Genomic DNA, 15,875 nt, shown 5'->3' with positions numbered 1-15,875 from the left:
TCTCCTTTAATTGTCTTATTGCTCTAGCAAGGACTTCAAAAACTATGTTGAAGAGATATGGAGAAACTGGGCAGACTTGGCTTGTCTTTTATTTCAGTGGGATTGATTTAAGTTTCTCTCCATTTAGTTTAATGTTGGCTATAAGCTTGCTGTATACTGCCTTTACTGTGTTTAGGTATGTTCCTTGTATCCCTGACCTCTCTAAGACTTTAAACATAAATGGATATTGGAGTTTGTCAAATGCTTTTTTGGCATCTAAGGAGATGATGTTGTGGTTTTTCTCTATTAGTTTGTTTATATGGTGGATCACATTAATGGATTTCCATATATTGAGCCACACTGCATACCTGGGATGAAGTCTACTTGGCTGTAGTGGAGGATATCTTTGATGTGTTCTTGTATTCGTTTTTCAAGTATTTTGTTGAATATTTTTGCATCAGTGTTCATAAGGGAGATTGGCCTGAAATTCTCTTTCTTTCTTTGATCTTTGTAAGGTTTAGGTTTAGCTACCAAGGTGACTGTGGCTTCATAGAATGAGTTTGGTAGTATTCTTTCTGTTTCTATTTTGTGGAACATTTAAAGAGTATTGGTGTTAGCTCTTCTTTGAAGTTCTGGTAGAATTCTGCAATGTAACCATCTGTCCCTGGGCTTTATTTGGATTAGAGATACTTGACGACAGCTTCTATTTCCTTAGAGGATATAGGACTATTTAATTGATTTACCTGGTGTTGATTCAGCTTTGGCAAGTGGAATCGATGAAGAAAATTGTCCATTTCATTGAGATTTTCAAATTTTGTGGTGTATAGGCTTTGGAAGTAAGACCCAATGATTGTTTGGATTTCCTTAGTGTGTGTCGTTAGTGTACCCTTTTTCATTTCTTATTTTGTTGATTTGCGTGGCATCTCTCTGCCTTTTAGTTAGTTTGGCTAAAAGTTTGTCTGTCTTGTTGATTTTCTCAAAGAACCAGCTCTTGGTTTCATTGATTGCTCAACAACCCTACACTTGGTAAAGGGCTAATATCCAGAATATACAAAAAACTGAAGAAGTTAAACACCAACAAATCAAGTAATCAAATTAAAAAATGGGATACAGAGCTAAACAGAGAATTCTCAACAGAAGAATACTGAAAGTCAGAGAAACACTTAAAGAAATGCTCAATATCCTTAGTCATTCAGGTAATGCAAATCAAAACGACCCTGAGATTTCACCTCTACATATCAGAATGTGTAAGATCAAAAACTCAAGGGGTGATGCATGCTGGAGAGGCTGTAGAGAGAGGGGAACCCTCCTCCAATGCTGGTGGGAATGTAAATTTATACAACTACTTTGGAAATCAATCTGGTGCTTCTCAGACCATTAGAAATAGTGCTACCTCAATGTCTAGCTATATTACTCCTAGGTGTATACCCAAGAGATGCCTCACCATTCAGTAAGGATGTTTGCTTCACCATGTTCATAGCAGTTTTGTTTGTAATAGCCAGAATCTACAAACAACCCTGATGTCCCTCAACTGAGGAATGGATACAGAAATTGTGGTACATTTACACAATGGAATACTACTCAGCAATAAAAAACAAGGAAATCATGAAATGTGCAGGCAAATGGTGGGAACTAGAAAAGATCATCTTAAGTGAGGTAACCCAGAAGCAGAAAGACACAGATGATATATACTCACTTATAAGTGGATATAGTCATATAATATAGGATAAATATACTAAAATCTATAGTCCTAAAGAAGCTAAATAATGAGAAAGACCATAGGAAAGAGGCTTAATCTTCGTTCAGAAGGGCAAACAGGACAGACATTGGAAGTAGAAGAAGACAGGGAACAGGACAGGAGCCTTCCACAGAAGATCTCTGAAAGATTCTACCTACCAGGGTATAGGAAGAGACAGCAAAACTCATAGCCAAATTTGGGCAGAGTGACAGAAACCTTATGGATAGAAGGAGATAGAAAGACCCAGAGGGTACAGGAACTCCACAAGGTGAATAACAGAGCCAAAAAAAAACCTGAGCCCAGGGAGTTTTGCAGAGACCGATCCTCTAAGTAAGGACCATGCATGGAGAGGACCTAGACTCCCTGTTCATTGGAATCCCATTGGCTGCTCAGTTTCCAAGTGGGAACTCTACTAAGGGGTCCAGAGGTTGTCCCTGACATGAACTCAGTGGCAGGCTCTTTGATCACCTCCCCATAGGGGGGTGCAGCCTTTCCAGGCCACAGAGGAAGATGATGCAGTCAGCCTTGATGAGACCTGATAAGTTAGGGTCACATAGAAAGGGAGGAGGTCCTCTGCTGTCAGTTGACTAGGGAAAGGGCATGGGGGAGCAGAGGGAAGGTGGCTGGGACTGGGAAAAAATGAGGCAGAGATATAAATGAATAAATTGTAGTAAATAAATATATAAATAAAATTAAATGAAATTAAATCTGTACAGTATTTATTATGTAACATAATAAAAAAATGCACCATGTATTAGAGTTTTGAAGTTTGAGCTGACCACCAAATGACATAAAAATGAAAACAATTGATTAAGGCAAGGGCAACATGTCTTCTTTTAACCTCTCAGCTACAATTCTTCACTCAAGTTTGTTGGCAAATTAAATGATATTTGATAAAAGGAAAAAGCTGGTATTGGGAACTTTCATTTTATGTTGACGTTGTTCTCAATAATTAAATTTGAGGCTTACTATCAGCATTACCAAAGTGTTGTGCTTGGAATAAAAAAAAATGCTAAAAGAAACAAGATTCTTCTGTAAAGGGCCCATCTGATTCTTTAAGCAAATCTTTTATCTTCTTAGCTTTGTTATTTTGTTTTGCTGTATTTTGCATTAGAGTTTATAAAATCTTCAGTATTCAAGATGGATTAAAAATGCTAAAATCATTTGTGTACCATTTTCCTAAAACCACACATCAAAACACAGACATCCAAATGTTCAGTAAAGTAAGTCAGTAAAGAATAATAGCCAATGCCTTGTGGAGAAGGAATAACAACCTTCAATATCTTCCTTTATACTATATACCTCTAACAGTGCTTGAAAATGAGGCATCACATCCAAATCATTGCAGGCCCTTTGTGATTAACATGAAGGACTTCTCACCTCACCTATGGTACCTGTCTTTATAAATAAAAGAAAAAAAAAAAAACCTGTGATATATAGATGGATTTATTTATTTACGAGCCCATCTACACACATATCCTAGAGGCAATGAGGACATATTCAAACCCACCTAATGAAATTGCCATATTTCAGAGGAAAATAAGGCAAGAACATCAATTTCATTAGCACAAAATATTTCTTGAAAAATAAGCAAGGTTGCTCAGTAGGTAAAAATGTTTGCTGTTGAGTCTAACAACCTAAATCCATCCCTGTGGACCCACATGCTAGAAGGAAAAAAAAAAAAAAAAAAAAAACAACTGCTGCACATTGTCCTTTGACACCTCCACACATGTGCCATGGCGTGCGTGCACACACACACACACACACACACACACACACACACACACCAAAAAATAAAAAATAAAATTTTAAATGTATATATGTAAATATATATATATATATATATGAGGCTTACTGATTAGCATAAGAGAGTAAGACATTATTTTTATTGAGGATGTGAGTGGTGATTCAGAAATGTAGATTTGTTCCCTCAGAAAACTACAAAATCTGTAACCTGAAAAAGTATAAGAATTGGGAAAAAAAACAGTTGCTAAACACCCAAGAATATCTGACTTACAGTATTTTCCTTGGTTCATACACCATCTGCACCCTCACTTAACTGAGGACTTATGACAGATTCAATAAACCATATCTACTCCAAAAAGAACTCTTTGGCCAGTTTCTGACCTCCTAAAAAAATACTGTATCCGTTCTTTCCTTCTTTAAATTTTTTCCCTTCCTGCTTTAGGCTACCTAGTTCATGTATTAAGGTTCTCTGGAGAAACAGAACCAATAGAATGAAAAATTTCAAAAGGGATTTATTAGAGTGCCTAATATTCTGTGGTCCATCTAGTCCAATAATGGCAGTCTATTGATGGAAAAGCCAAGAGTCCAGTAGTTATACAGTTCACACCACTGGGTGGCTCACCTTTGGCTTATGTAGGAATCCTGAAGGAGGCTCTAATACCACTGAAGAAATACCTCAGCAGTGAGATAGATGAACTCGGCAGTGAGAGTGGGGGCAAGCAGACAAAAAGCAAAAGCTTGCTTTTTCCATGTCCCTTTACATAGGCTGCCACCAGAAGGTAGAGCCCAGATTTAGGGTGACTCTTCAAACTTCAAATGATCTATTCAAGAAACATTCCTTACTACTGTGCCCAGCTGCTTGGGTGTTAGTCAATTCCAGATGTAGTCAAGTAGATAGCAAAGATTAACCACCACACTCAGTAACTATCCATACAAAGTGTAATATGACACGTTTTTCATTATCACATTGGAAAATGACACCCTCTATCCACATTATGGAGGGAAATAAGGTGAATCTCATCTACATTTTTTTGTTTCCACATTACCCAATGAGCATAAGTCTTTTTGCTTCTCATTTCACACTCTCCTAGTGAATGATTCTGCCAAAAGGTGTTTATGTTTGCTTAAATAGCAGGATGGTTAGTATCTAAATGACTCAGAAATTCTATGGGTATAGATTATATTTTAGAAGATGAGGAATACTTCAATACCAACCATGCAATTTTTGCACACCTTTTTGTATAGAAAATGACAAATTTTGAAAGTTAAGAGATTGATTTCTGTAGCTTCAGATTTTCTGAATAAAGAGCTAACAGTATAGTCTGAAAAACAAATCTTTCCCATTCCAAGATGAACAATGTTCTAAGTAGTATTTTTATCAACTTAACACAAAGTTAGAGTTAGCTGGAAAGAAGATCTCAACCGATGAGATTTTCTCCAATTGTCTCCATTGGACTGAACTGTAGGTATGTCTGTGGGGATTTTTCTTGATTGATTATTGATGGGAGGATGGATCAGCCCATTGTGGATGGTGTCATGACTACCCAGGTATTTCTGAATTGTATAGGAAAGCAAGATGTCATAGAAGAAAATTTCCCCAGTTTTAAGGAGAGGCCTATAAGAACACAAGAAGCCTACAGAACACCTATACCTAATAAATTAGATCAGAATATAAAGTAGTCTGCCCAGTATGACTCATGGCCTTAAAGATGGAGCCGGTTTCCGCCTTCCACCTTCCCGATGGTGAGTGCTCTCTGTCACGAACAATTCCACATTTGGCTAAGGCTGAGGATCTGGCTTGCTTCCATGTATGTGGACCTATCTGCATTGCCCACATGGCACGCCTGGGTTGGCTACCCAGAGGCTATTTAAGCTGTGGGCTGGCTTTCCCCAGGGTCCGAGGATTGTTCAAGGTTTCTGAATAAACTGCATTGAAAAAAAATAAAAAAAAGAATATAAAGTATTCCTGCCACATAATAATCAAAACATTAAGTATACAGAACAAAGAAAAACTACTAAAAGCTGCAAGGAAAAAAGGCCAAGTAGCATATAATGGCAAACCCATCAGAATCACATCTGACTTCTCAACAAAGACTATGAAAGCCAGAAGGGCCTGGACAGATATCATGCAGACCATAAGAGAACACAAATGACAGCCCAGGCTACTATATCCAGTAAAACTCTTAGTCATTATAGATGGAAAAATCAAAATATTGAACAACAACAACAAAAATTTAAACAATACCTACACACAAATCCAGTGTTACAGAAAATACTAGAAGGAAAAATACAACCCAGGAATCTAACTAAAGTCAGGTTAACAGAGGGAAAAATTAACCTCACTATAGCAAAACTAAAAGTAGCAAGCACACAAACACACTACCATACCCAACATCAAAATTAAAGGATATAATAGCCATTGGTCATTAATTTCTCTCAACATCAATGGACTCAACTCTCCAATGAAAAAACACAGACTAACAGAATGGATGCATAAACAAGGTCCAACAATCTGTTGCATACAAGAAACACACCTAAGTCACAAAGATAGATATGACCTGAGAGTAAAGGGCTGGAAGACGGTTTTCCAAGCAAATGGACCTAAGAAGCAAGCAGGAGTAGCCATCCTAATGTCTAATAAAATAGATTTTCAACCAAAACTAATCAAAAGAGATGGCAAAGTTCACTTCATACTCATCAAAGAAAATTTCTACCAAGAAGACATCACACTTCTGAACATCTATGCTCGGAATACAATAGTACCCACATTTGTAAAAGAAACGTTGATAAAATTTAAACCACATATAGATCCCCACACATTAATAGTGGGAGACTTCAATGCCCCACTCTCAATAAAAGACAGGTCAACAAAAGCAAAATTAAATAAAGAAACAATGACTCTGACAGAGGTCATGAATCAAATTGACCTAGCAGACATCTACAGAACCTTTCAACCAAACACAAAAGACTTTACCTTCTTTTAAGCACCACATGGAACCTTCTCCAAAATAGATCATATAGTCACAAAGCAATCCTCAACAGATACAAGAAGATTGAAATAATAATAATAATAATAATAATAATAATAATAATAATAATTCCTTGTATCCGATCTGACCACCATGGACTAAAGATGGACCTCAACAACAGAAATAGCAAAAACCTACACACACATTGAAATTGAACAACACACTACTGAATGACATCTGGGTCAGGGAAGAAATAAAGAAAGAAATTAAAGACTTCCTTGAATTCAATAAAAAAAATGAAGGCACAACATACCCGAACTTATGGAACATAATTAAAGCAGTGCTAAGAGGAAAGTTCATAGCACTAAGTGCCTTCAAGAAGAAATTCAAAACATCTCAAGCAAGTAACTTAATGGCTCACCAGAAAGCCCTACATACCCAAGAGGAGTAGAGGGCTGGAAAGAATCAAACTCAGGGCTGAAATCTATAAATTAGAAAGAAAAAATAATAATTCAAAGAATCAATGAAAACAAGAGCTGGTTCTTTGAGAAAATCAACAAGATACACAAATCCTTAGCCAAACTAACTAAAAGCCAGAGAGACACTATCCAAATCATCAAAACCTGAAATAAAAAGGGGGACATAATGACAGACACTGAGGAAATCCAAATAATCATTAGGTCTTGCTTCCAAAGCCTATAAACCACAAAATTTGAAAATCTAAATGAAATGGACAATTTTCTTGATCAATTCCATATATCAAAGCTGAATCAAGACCAGGTAAATGATTTCAATAGTTTTATATCCCCTAAGGAAATAGAAGCTATCATCAAAAGTCTCCCATAAAAAAAAAAATCCCAGGGCCAGTGCAGAATTCTACAATATCTTCAGAGAAGAGCTAACACCAATACTCTTCAAACTATTCCACAAAATAGAAACAGAAGGAACACTACCAAACTCATTCTATAAAGCTACAGTCACCTTGGTATCTAAACCTCACAAAGACACAACAAAATAAAGAGAACTTCAGACCTATCTCTCTTATGAACATAGCATAACTGTCATCAGAGAGGCTTCACTCAGCAGCTGATAGAAACTGATGCAGAGACTTACAGCCAAATATTAAGTGGAGCTTGGGGAATCCTGTATAAGAGGGGGAGAAAGGATTGAAGGAGCCGAAGAGTCCAAGGACAATACAAGAAAATCTGTAGAATCATCTAACCTGGCCCCATGGGGTCTCATAGAGACTGAATTGGCAGTCAGAAAGCATGCATTGGATAGACTAAGGCCCTCTGCACATATATAACAGTTTAGCAGTTGGGTCTTCATGTGGGATTCCTAAAGTGGGAGCATGGACTGTATCTGACTACATTCTACCTTTAGAATCCTTTCCCCTAACTTGGCTGCCTCATCTAGTCTCTATAGAAGAACATCCACCTAGTCTTATTGCTACTTGATATGCCAAGGCTGGTTGATATCCATGGGAGGCTTCCCCATTTCTGAGGAGAATGGGATAAGGGGTTAATGGGGGAGGGTAGCAGAGGTAAGAGTGAGGGACTGGGAGGAGAGGAGAGAGGGAAAACTTCAATCAAGATATAAAGTAAATTAATAACTTAATAACAAAAAAGAGTTATTCATATTCATCCAATCATTACTGCATGAACTTTATATTGTCAAGCAGTTTTGGGTGCACTGCAAAATTTAGGGGAAGGTAGAAAGACATCTACATACTCACTATCCCAATACATTGAATCTTCTCCATTCATAAAACCCCATGCCACCATGATATATTTATTACAATCAATGACCTGGCACAACATTATCATCCAATGCCCAGTGTTTCCATTGGGGCTTACTCTTACTGTATAACCTATAGATGTGGACAAATGCACAATATTCTGTCCATCACTGTAGTATCATACAGAGTATTTCCATTGCTCTAAAACATTCTGAGATAAAGGATACACTTGGTCCTGTGTGACTTGAGGGGCCAAAGTGGGTTGGTACCCCTTATGGCATCCTCTTCTCTGAGAAAAAGAGGGGGATAATGAAGAAGGAAGAATATTGTGGGGCTGGGAGAAGAAGGGGAGGGGCTGTAATCAGATTGTAAAGTGATTAAATAAAAAATGTTGGTTATATGGAATTTTTGCTCTCTCTGTCTCTATAACTCCAACAACCAATTTTTTTTCACCATCTTTACACTTTTACCATTTTTCCAGAAGGCTATATCATAATGATAGACTATTATAACCTTTCAGATGAGTTTATTTTTATTCAGTAAACTGTATTTATTCTGTTCTCATGCCAATTCATTGTTTAAGAGCTCATTTCTGTTTAGGTGTGAATAATATTTCATGATCTGTCTCTATATATTAGTTTATCCATTCACATGTTAATTTTGTTGTCCCCAAATTTTAATAACTATAAACAAAGATGTTATAGACTTCTATGTTAGGATTTGGAAGGCTCAAAAACCTCTTGAATAAATACTGAGGAATGTTATTAGATTCTATGGTAAGTGTGCATTTAGCTTTGTGTGGAATTGTCAAACTATTTTCTGAGGAAGTTAAATAAGTTGGTGTTGTTCCCACCAACAATGAGAGTTCCTGTTGTTCCACATCCTTGTCAACATTTGTGTTGTCAGTGCTCTGAATTGTGGCTATTCTAATAGTGTGTAGTGGTATAGCATTGTTTTCATTTTTATTCTTCTGGTAACATTTTAACTGGAGTATCTTCTTGTGCTCATTTGCTGTCTTCTTTTGTGTTTAGTTATTTATTGGAGATGTATTTGGAGATCAGAGGACAACTTCCAGGAGGTGGTTTTCTTCTTTACAGTGTGAATATTTTGGCTCAAACTCAAATCATCAAGCTTGGCAGTAAGCCCCTCTTCCCCCTGAGCCATCTTGCTGGTAGTCTGTCTTCTTTGTGAAGTTATTTTTGTTGAAGTCCTTGGCCTATTTTTAAAATTAAGTAATTTTCTTATTGCTGAATTCTAAGAGTTCTTTGTAAATTTTTTGTAATTGCCTTTTAGCACATATATCTTTTGTAATATTTTACCCCTGGCTTGTCTTCCAATGCTCTTGATGATAGTGTCTTTTACAGAAGTAAAGTTATTAATTTAAGTGAAGTATAACATAAATTTTATTCTTTCGTTATGCACTATGCCTTTGGTTTTGTTTTCTCCTTACCATATTGCAAATTACTTAGGTCTTTAGCAGGCTTACAGTTTTGGACTTTTTGTTGTTGTTGTTTCTTTCTATTGAAATAGAGTCTCACTATAGTCCTAGCTTGCCTGGAAATCACCATATTGTCCAGGAAGACCTCTAACTAATGGAGATCCACTTGCCCATACCTTTCAAGTATTAGAATTAAAGCCATGTGCTACCATGTCCAACCATTTTTTCATTGAATGTTTAAGAGCATCTCATATCTATGTTAGCTGCTTCAGTGAAAGATAATAAAGTTCACATCTAGATGTTTTTACATTTCTTTGTCAAAGTTCAGTTGACCATATTTAGGTTGGTTTATTTCTGTATTAATTTTTTTGATCTGTTCAAGTTCTGATTTATATATTCATTTATCAAAACCATATTGTCTTGATTATTGTACATTTGTGGTAAGTTTTAAGGTTGGATTTTGTCAGTCCTTTGACTTTGTCCTTTGTGTCTGGTCTTTTACCTCACTATAGTTAATGGCTAAAGAAATACTTTAGGGTATTAACATGCAAAAAAAAAAAAAATAACCTGCTGGGAATCAGAGTGGTTCTGAAATGAATCTATAGATCAAGTTGAGAAGAACTGACATTATAACATTGACTCTTGCTAGGGTAAACATCAATGTCTCTCCGTTTATCTGCTCTTTGTTTCATCCACCTTTTGTAGTTTTTTTTCCAACACACAAACTAACACATAACATACATTTTTTGTTATTCTTTTTCTAGTGCTGATATCAATGATATTGTTATGCTTTTAATTACAAACACTATTCATTATTGATGCACAGAGAAATATATTTTCACACTAATCTGAATACAGCAGTCTTTTTGCTGATTCTTTTGGATTTTCTAAGTAGATTGGTGTGTCAACTGTGAACACAGATTTCTTTCTTCTCCCTTTCCATGTTCTATTGTTTTATCTAGGACTTCCCAGCACAGTGTTGAAAAGTTGTAGTGAAAAGGGATACTACATTGCTTTGAATCATAGTAACAAAGCATCATGTTTTACAGATCAGCATTCCTTACTGAGTTGAAAGAATACTTTATTTTGACTTCACTGAATTTTTTATCAGGGATGAGTTTTGGATTTTGTCAAATATATTTCTTATCTATTGATATGATCATACAACATTCTTCATAAGCCTATTAATTGTGACAGAAAACGTGAATTGATTATATAATGTTGATCCTGCCCTGCATAGCTAGGATGAATCCCATTTGGTTATGGTGGATAAAAACTACAATTACATGTTCTTTCAACCTGTTGAAGCTTTGCTGAGGATTTCTTTGGGTCTTTTAATAAAATACTGAACACTGGTTTTCTTATAATGTCATGTGATTTTGGTACTGTCTACGAGTGACCTCGCTGAATATATTAGGTATACCTCTATTTCTCTTTTTTCACATGCACCTGAGATATCCTACAATGCCTATAATATAAAATAACATCATTATTTGACTGCAACCCATAAAAAATAAACAAAATCTAAAATTGAAACCAATAGAGTTAATTATCAGAACATCTGAAGTATTCTTAGTCAAACTTAAACCTACTTGCAAAATTGCTGCCTTTTAACTCTTAGTAGTTTCTCATAAAAATTGAGAGGGGAAAAAGTGTTTTGTTTTGTTTTGTTTTTTTTCATATAAGACAAATGAAATTTTCCAGTTGTTTCAGAATGCTTGTTGACATAGATATCACTCCTGATCTTGCTGAGATACAGAGAAGAAGCTATGGAGTATAACAACAAGTTGTGTCAAGTATCTTATTCTTTCTAAAGTCCAAGGAAAAGAAATGGTGTTCCTAAAGAGGGTGGAGCATACACCATACCATAATAAAGAGTGAGTTCCTCTTACAGCATGATAGTGATCTCATTTTATTCATCATGTCATATGGTAAACATGTTTGAGCCTTGTTTTATTTCATGCTTTCCTGAGAGGAAGTCACTCTGGCCAATAGGAAATAAACAAGGCATCAAAATATATTGATATTCTCCATCATGTCACAAAGTTAAGGTGAAAAAGAGAACCCCATGTGGGAACTTCATATATGCCAATTACCTGTGTTGGGGAGAGCAGAGACAGACTGACCTAGAAAGCCAAGGTTTTGGAGCAACTAGACACCTGTATTTCCTGAAGGTGTATATACCACCAGGTCCTTTGGCATCAAGAGACATGAAAAGATTATTGTTCACTGCACAGTATGTGGAGCCAAGGCAGAAGAAATCATAGAAAAAGGTCTCAAAGTTACAGTAAAATTTGAGTTACAGTAAAATACCTTCTCAGATACTAGGAACTTCAGTTTTGATATTTAAGAACACATAAAATATAACCTAAGCATTGGGATCTATGGCCTAAACTTCTACAGTGCTAGGTAAGGCAGGTTTCAACATCATAGAAAAGAAGTTTAGGATGGTCTGCACTGGGTCCAAACACAGTCAAAAAAGTGTTGGTTCTAACAGAAGGATGATGGGATCATTCTTTCCGGTAAATAAAATGTTGTGTATGGGTTATGTTATAAAAATTTACCTAAGTTTTCTTTTTTCTCTGGAATATTGTTGCTTTAATACATGCATGTAATAAATAAAATAGAAATACCACTAAGAAGAATTTGGGAGGTCCTTTTTTTTTTCACTGATGGATGTGTTGGTTCAGTGTTTAATTCCAGCAATCAGTAGGCAGAGACAAGATTCCCATAAGAACGGGTCTGATGCTCTTTGGGTGGATGACACCTAAACGAACATCGGTACAAAGTCCCAATTTATTTCTAATATCAGAGATCAGACCTCTACTCTTGCCTGATGCGTCTAAAACAAAAAGGGGGAACTGTAGAGAGCTGCGGAATGCTATGCCTTAAAGATGGAGCTGGTTTCCGCCTTCCACCTTCCCGATGGTGAGTGCTCTCTGTCACGAACAATTCCACATTTGGCTAAGGCTGAGGATCTGGCTTGCTTCCATGTATGTGGACCTATCTGCATTGCCCACGTGGCACGCCTGGGTTGGCTACCCAGAGGCTATTTAAGCTGTGGGTTGGCTTTCCCCGGGGTCCGAGGATTGTTCAAGGTTTCTGAATAAACTGCATTGAAAAAAAAAAAAAAAGAACGAGGCAAGCTTCCTCAGTGTAGAATTCTAGGCCAGCCAGGCTTACATACTGAGAACTTGAATTAAAATAAAATAAAACATAAATAAATATTCATAGGGGCTGAGGGGATAATTGGGTTACTAAGGTGCTTGCCTTGAAAGCATGAGGATCTGAATTGGATCTTCCAGAACTAAGATTAAAAATTTAGGTGCTGTGGCCAGCATTCTAATTTAAGCTCTTACAATGTAGATACAGAGAGATCCCTGGAACTCACACTCAGGCCAATTTAGGTGGAATCTATCAGTCCCAGGTTTAGTGAGAGACCCTTTCTTAAAAATTAAGGTGTACCCATCTTCTTCTATTGAGGCTGGACAAGGTTGTCCAGTTAGGGGAAAGGGATCCAAAGGCAGGCAACAGAGTCAGAGACAGCCCCTGCTCCTGCTGTTAGAAGTCCCACATGAGGACCAAGCGGTACATCTGTTACATAGGTGGGGGTGGGGAAGGCTAGATCCATCCTATGGATGCTCTCTATTTGGTAGTTCAGTCTCTGTCAGCCCCAATGGGTCCAGGTCAGTTGATTTTGGAGAGCCCAGTTCTACTTGATATGCCAAGGTGGGTTGATAGTGATGAGAAGTCTCCCCTTCTCTGAGAAGAAAGGGAGGGTGAAGGAAAGGGGAGGGGAAAGAGAGAGGCTAGGAGGAGAGGAAGAAGGGAACTTCTTACTGGGATGTTAAGTTAATTAACTCCACCTAAGGTGGAGAAGTGACTGAGGAAAACACCCTGTAGCCTCCACATACGCATACACATTTACACCCGTGCACACACACACTACATACACACATACAATAATAGTAATAATAATAATAATAATAATAATAATAATAATAATAATAAAGTGAAATAAATAAACAAATAACTATGGGGTCAGTCTTTAAAAATTACAGCTGTTCTCACATGGAGGAAGTAGTGATTATTACTGCTTTTGTTGTGTGATAAAAATAATGGGTTCCAACCTATTAATAGGTAGTAATCTGACTCATAAATTTAGTGGTTATGAATTTTGGGAATGACTGGTGAGTTTTTGTTTTTTGTAAAGGTTATTTTTTTATGAAGTAGAGAACTGTAATAGCTTGGGATGGAGGCCATTCATAAAATTGCATGCAAAGAATAAAAGACATGAAAATTGCAAATCTCCTACCATTAACATTCTTTATGATACAAGTCCCCGGAAGTAGATCTATGGATTTCCTTTTATAATCACATAATCATCTTTAATATGTGAAGTAATGGGAGGCAAAATAACATCATCTCTACCACCTCCAATCATCTGTCATTCCCTTTAATCAGACTGGACTTGACAGCTATGATTTCTTATTAGAAGGAAATTTATGACCAGGGTAATAGAATTCAAAACCTGCAAAAATATAATGATTTCTTATGAATATGCAATAAAGTTGTAGTGGTATTTGATGAATGGAGCCCCTGAGAATAAACTGAGCTCCTTAAATTATCGCCAATATTAACACTCCATTTTATTCCTTTGTTTCTTATGGAAGGCCAAAGCTGCTTACATTTGCAATGACATTTAAAAAATGACTCAGTGAACAGTTTGTCCCTCTGAGGTGTTTTCTATTCCAGAGATTGTGGGAGTAAGTAAGTCAATGGCAGGATGGGTGCTTGTGGGATGTGCCTTGGCGTAAGGCTGCAGAAGCCTATTGGACTCATGCAGTTCCATTAATTCTTTGTTAGGTTCATTTATGGAGTGTTACCTTTGTGCTCATGCTAGAATATCATCAAATCTCTAATCTAGTGGACATGAGGTACAGCCTCCACAGAAAGTCATTTTCCACCTGGGTTCAAAATGGCTTTCATGAACACATCACTTAAATAATTTTGTTTGTTGGGTTTTTGATGTTGTGTTGGGATGTTTTGTTTTGTTTGTTTGGGAACTTGGGAGGTTTTGTTTGTTTTTGATTGTTTACTGTGTGGTTCTAACTGGCTTAGAGTTTCCTGTGCAAAAGAGGTTGGCCTCACACTCACTGATATCCACCTGCCTTTCTCCCAAGTATTGGGACTAAGAGTGTGCATGTACCACAATGACAGGCTCTTGCCTTTTGAGACAGCTTTGCAACATCCATGACGGGTCTGTCATTCACTATGGAGCCGAGGCTATACTCAAATGTATGATCTTCATGCCTCAGCCTCCAAAATGCTGTGATTACAGGTGTGCGCTTATGATTGAATGAATCTTTTTAAGTAGGAGATGAAATTATATTTTATTTTACCTGTTTGACCATGAAATATCCCTATATCATCACATGTTCATTAAAGAAAATATTTATTACATTTGATTTGTTTATATATCGATAGCTCTATGAAGGAGAGGTGCACTTGTGCCATATACAGCTCATGTGTGGACTTGGTGGATTACTTGCAGAATCTTTTCTTTTCGATCCAACATTTTAGTTCAAGGCTTTGAACTCAGACTTGAGAGTAAGCACTTTTACCCACTGAGTCATCCTGCGGCCTCAAACTTTAAAACTAGGGTAAACACTTTCCTGCAGTGCATAGGTGATAATTCCATACTGTATGGCTCATAGAGGAAAAAACATATTGGTTGAATTTCTACTGTAATTTTATATTGCTTTATATTTTATATTGCAACATGTTTTAAGGCTGAGTGTGGTAATAGGATTTAGGTAACAGTTTCAAAATGTGTGCAGGGGTGTGTGTGTGTGTGTGTGCATTTGCATGTACTTGTGTGTGTGCATGAGAGAGAAAATGCACCAGACTCAAATATTTGAACTATGAAATTAGACTAAACGAATACCTCTCATATGATGACATCTTTCTGAAAATTCAGCAGCAGCTCAAAGTCATCTCTATGTGAAAGAAAGCAACTATAGTATAAAACATAGTATATAGTTTGTAGTTTTGTTCATTTCTTTTCTATAGTCTTAGGCTGACCTCGAATTCACTGTATAGACGAGGCAGTCCTCAAACTTGCAGCAAAGCTCTTGCCTCTACTTCCTGAGTGCCGGGAAAACAGGTGTGTGCCATCTTGTCTGGTGGTATAATTTCAATCAGAGTATTTATGTAGTCAAAAATAGCAAAGGAGCTTGAGCCTCTGAAAAATTCCAACCATCCTTG

The 15,875-nt window shown here is 36.8% G+C and overlaps 1 protein-coding gene and 1 pseudogene across 9 annotated transcripts in view; one reads left to right on the top strand and one right to left on the bottom strand.

Annotated features, from left to right (window-relative positions):
* Frmpd4 (FERM and PDZ domain containing 4) overlaps positions 1-15,875 on the bottom strand; it is a 727,289-nt gene that overhangs the window by 650,615 nt on the left and 60,799 nt on the right. The window lies entirely within an intron of this gene.
* Positions 11,644-12,138, top strand: LOC110566239 (large ribosomal subunit protein uL5-like; annotated as a pseudogene).

Source organism: Meriones unguiculatus, chromosome X (assembly GCF_030254825.1).
Source record: "Meriones unguiculatus strain TT.TT164.6M chromosome X, Bangor_MerUng_6.1, whole genome shotgun sequence".
NCBI lineage: Eukaryota > Metazoa > Chordata > Mammalia > Rodentia > Muridae > Meriones > Meriones unguiculatus.
Note: the sequence above shows the minus strand (reverse complement) of the source record. Positions and strands in the feature narration are given on the sequence as shown.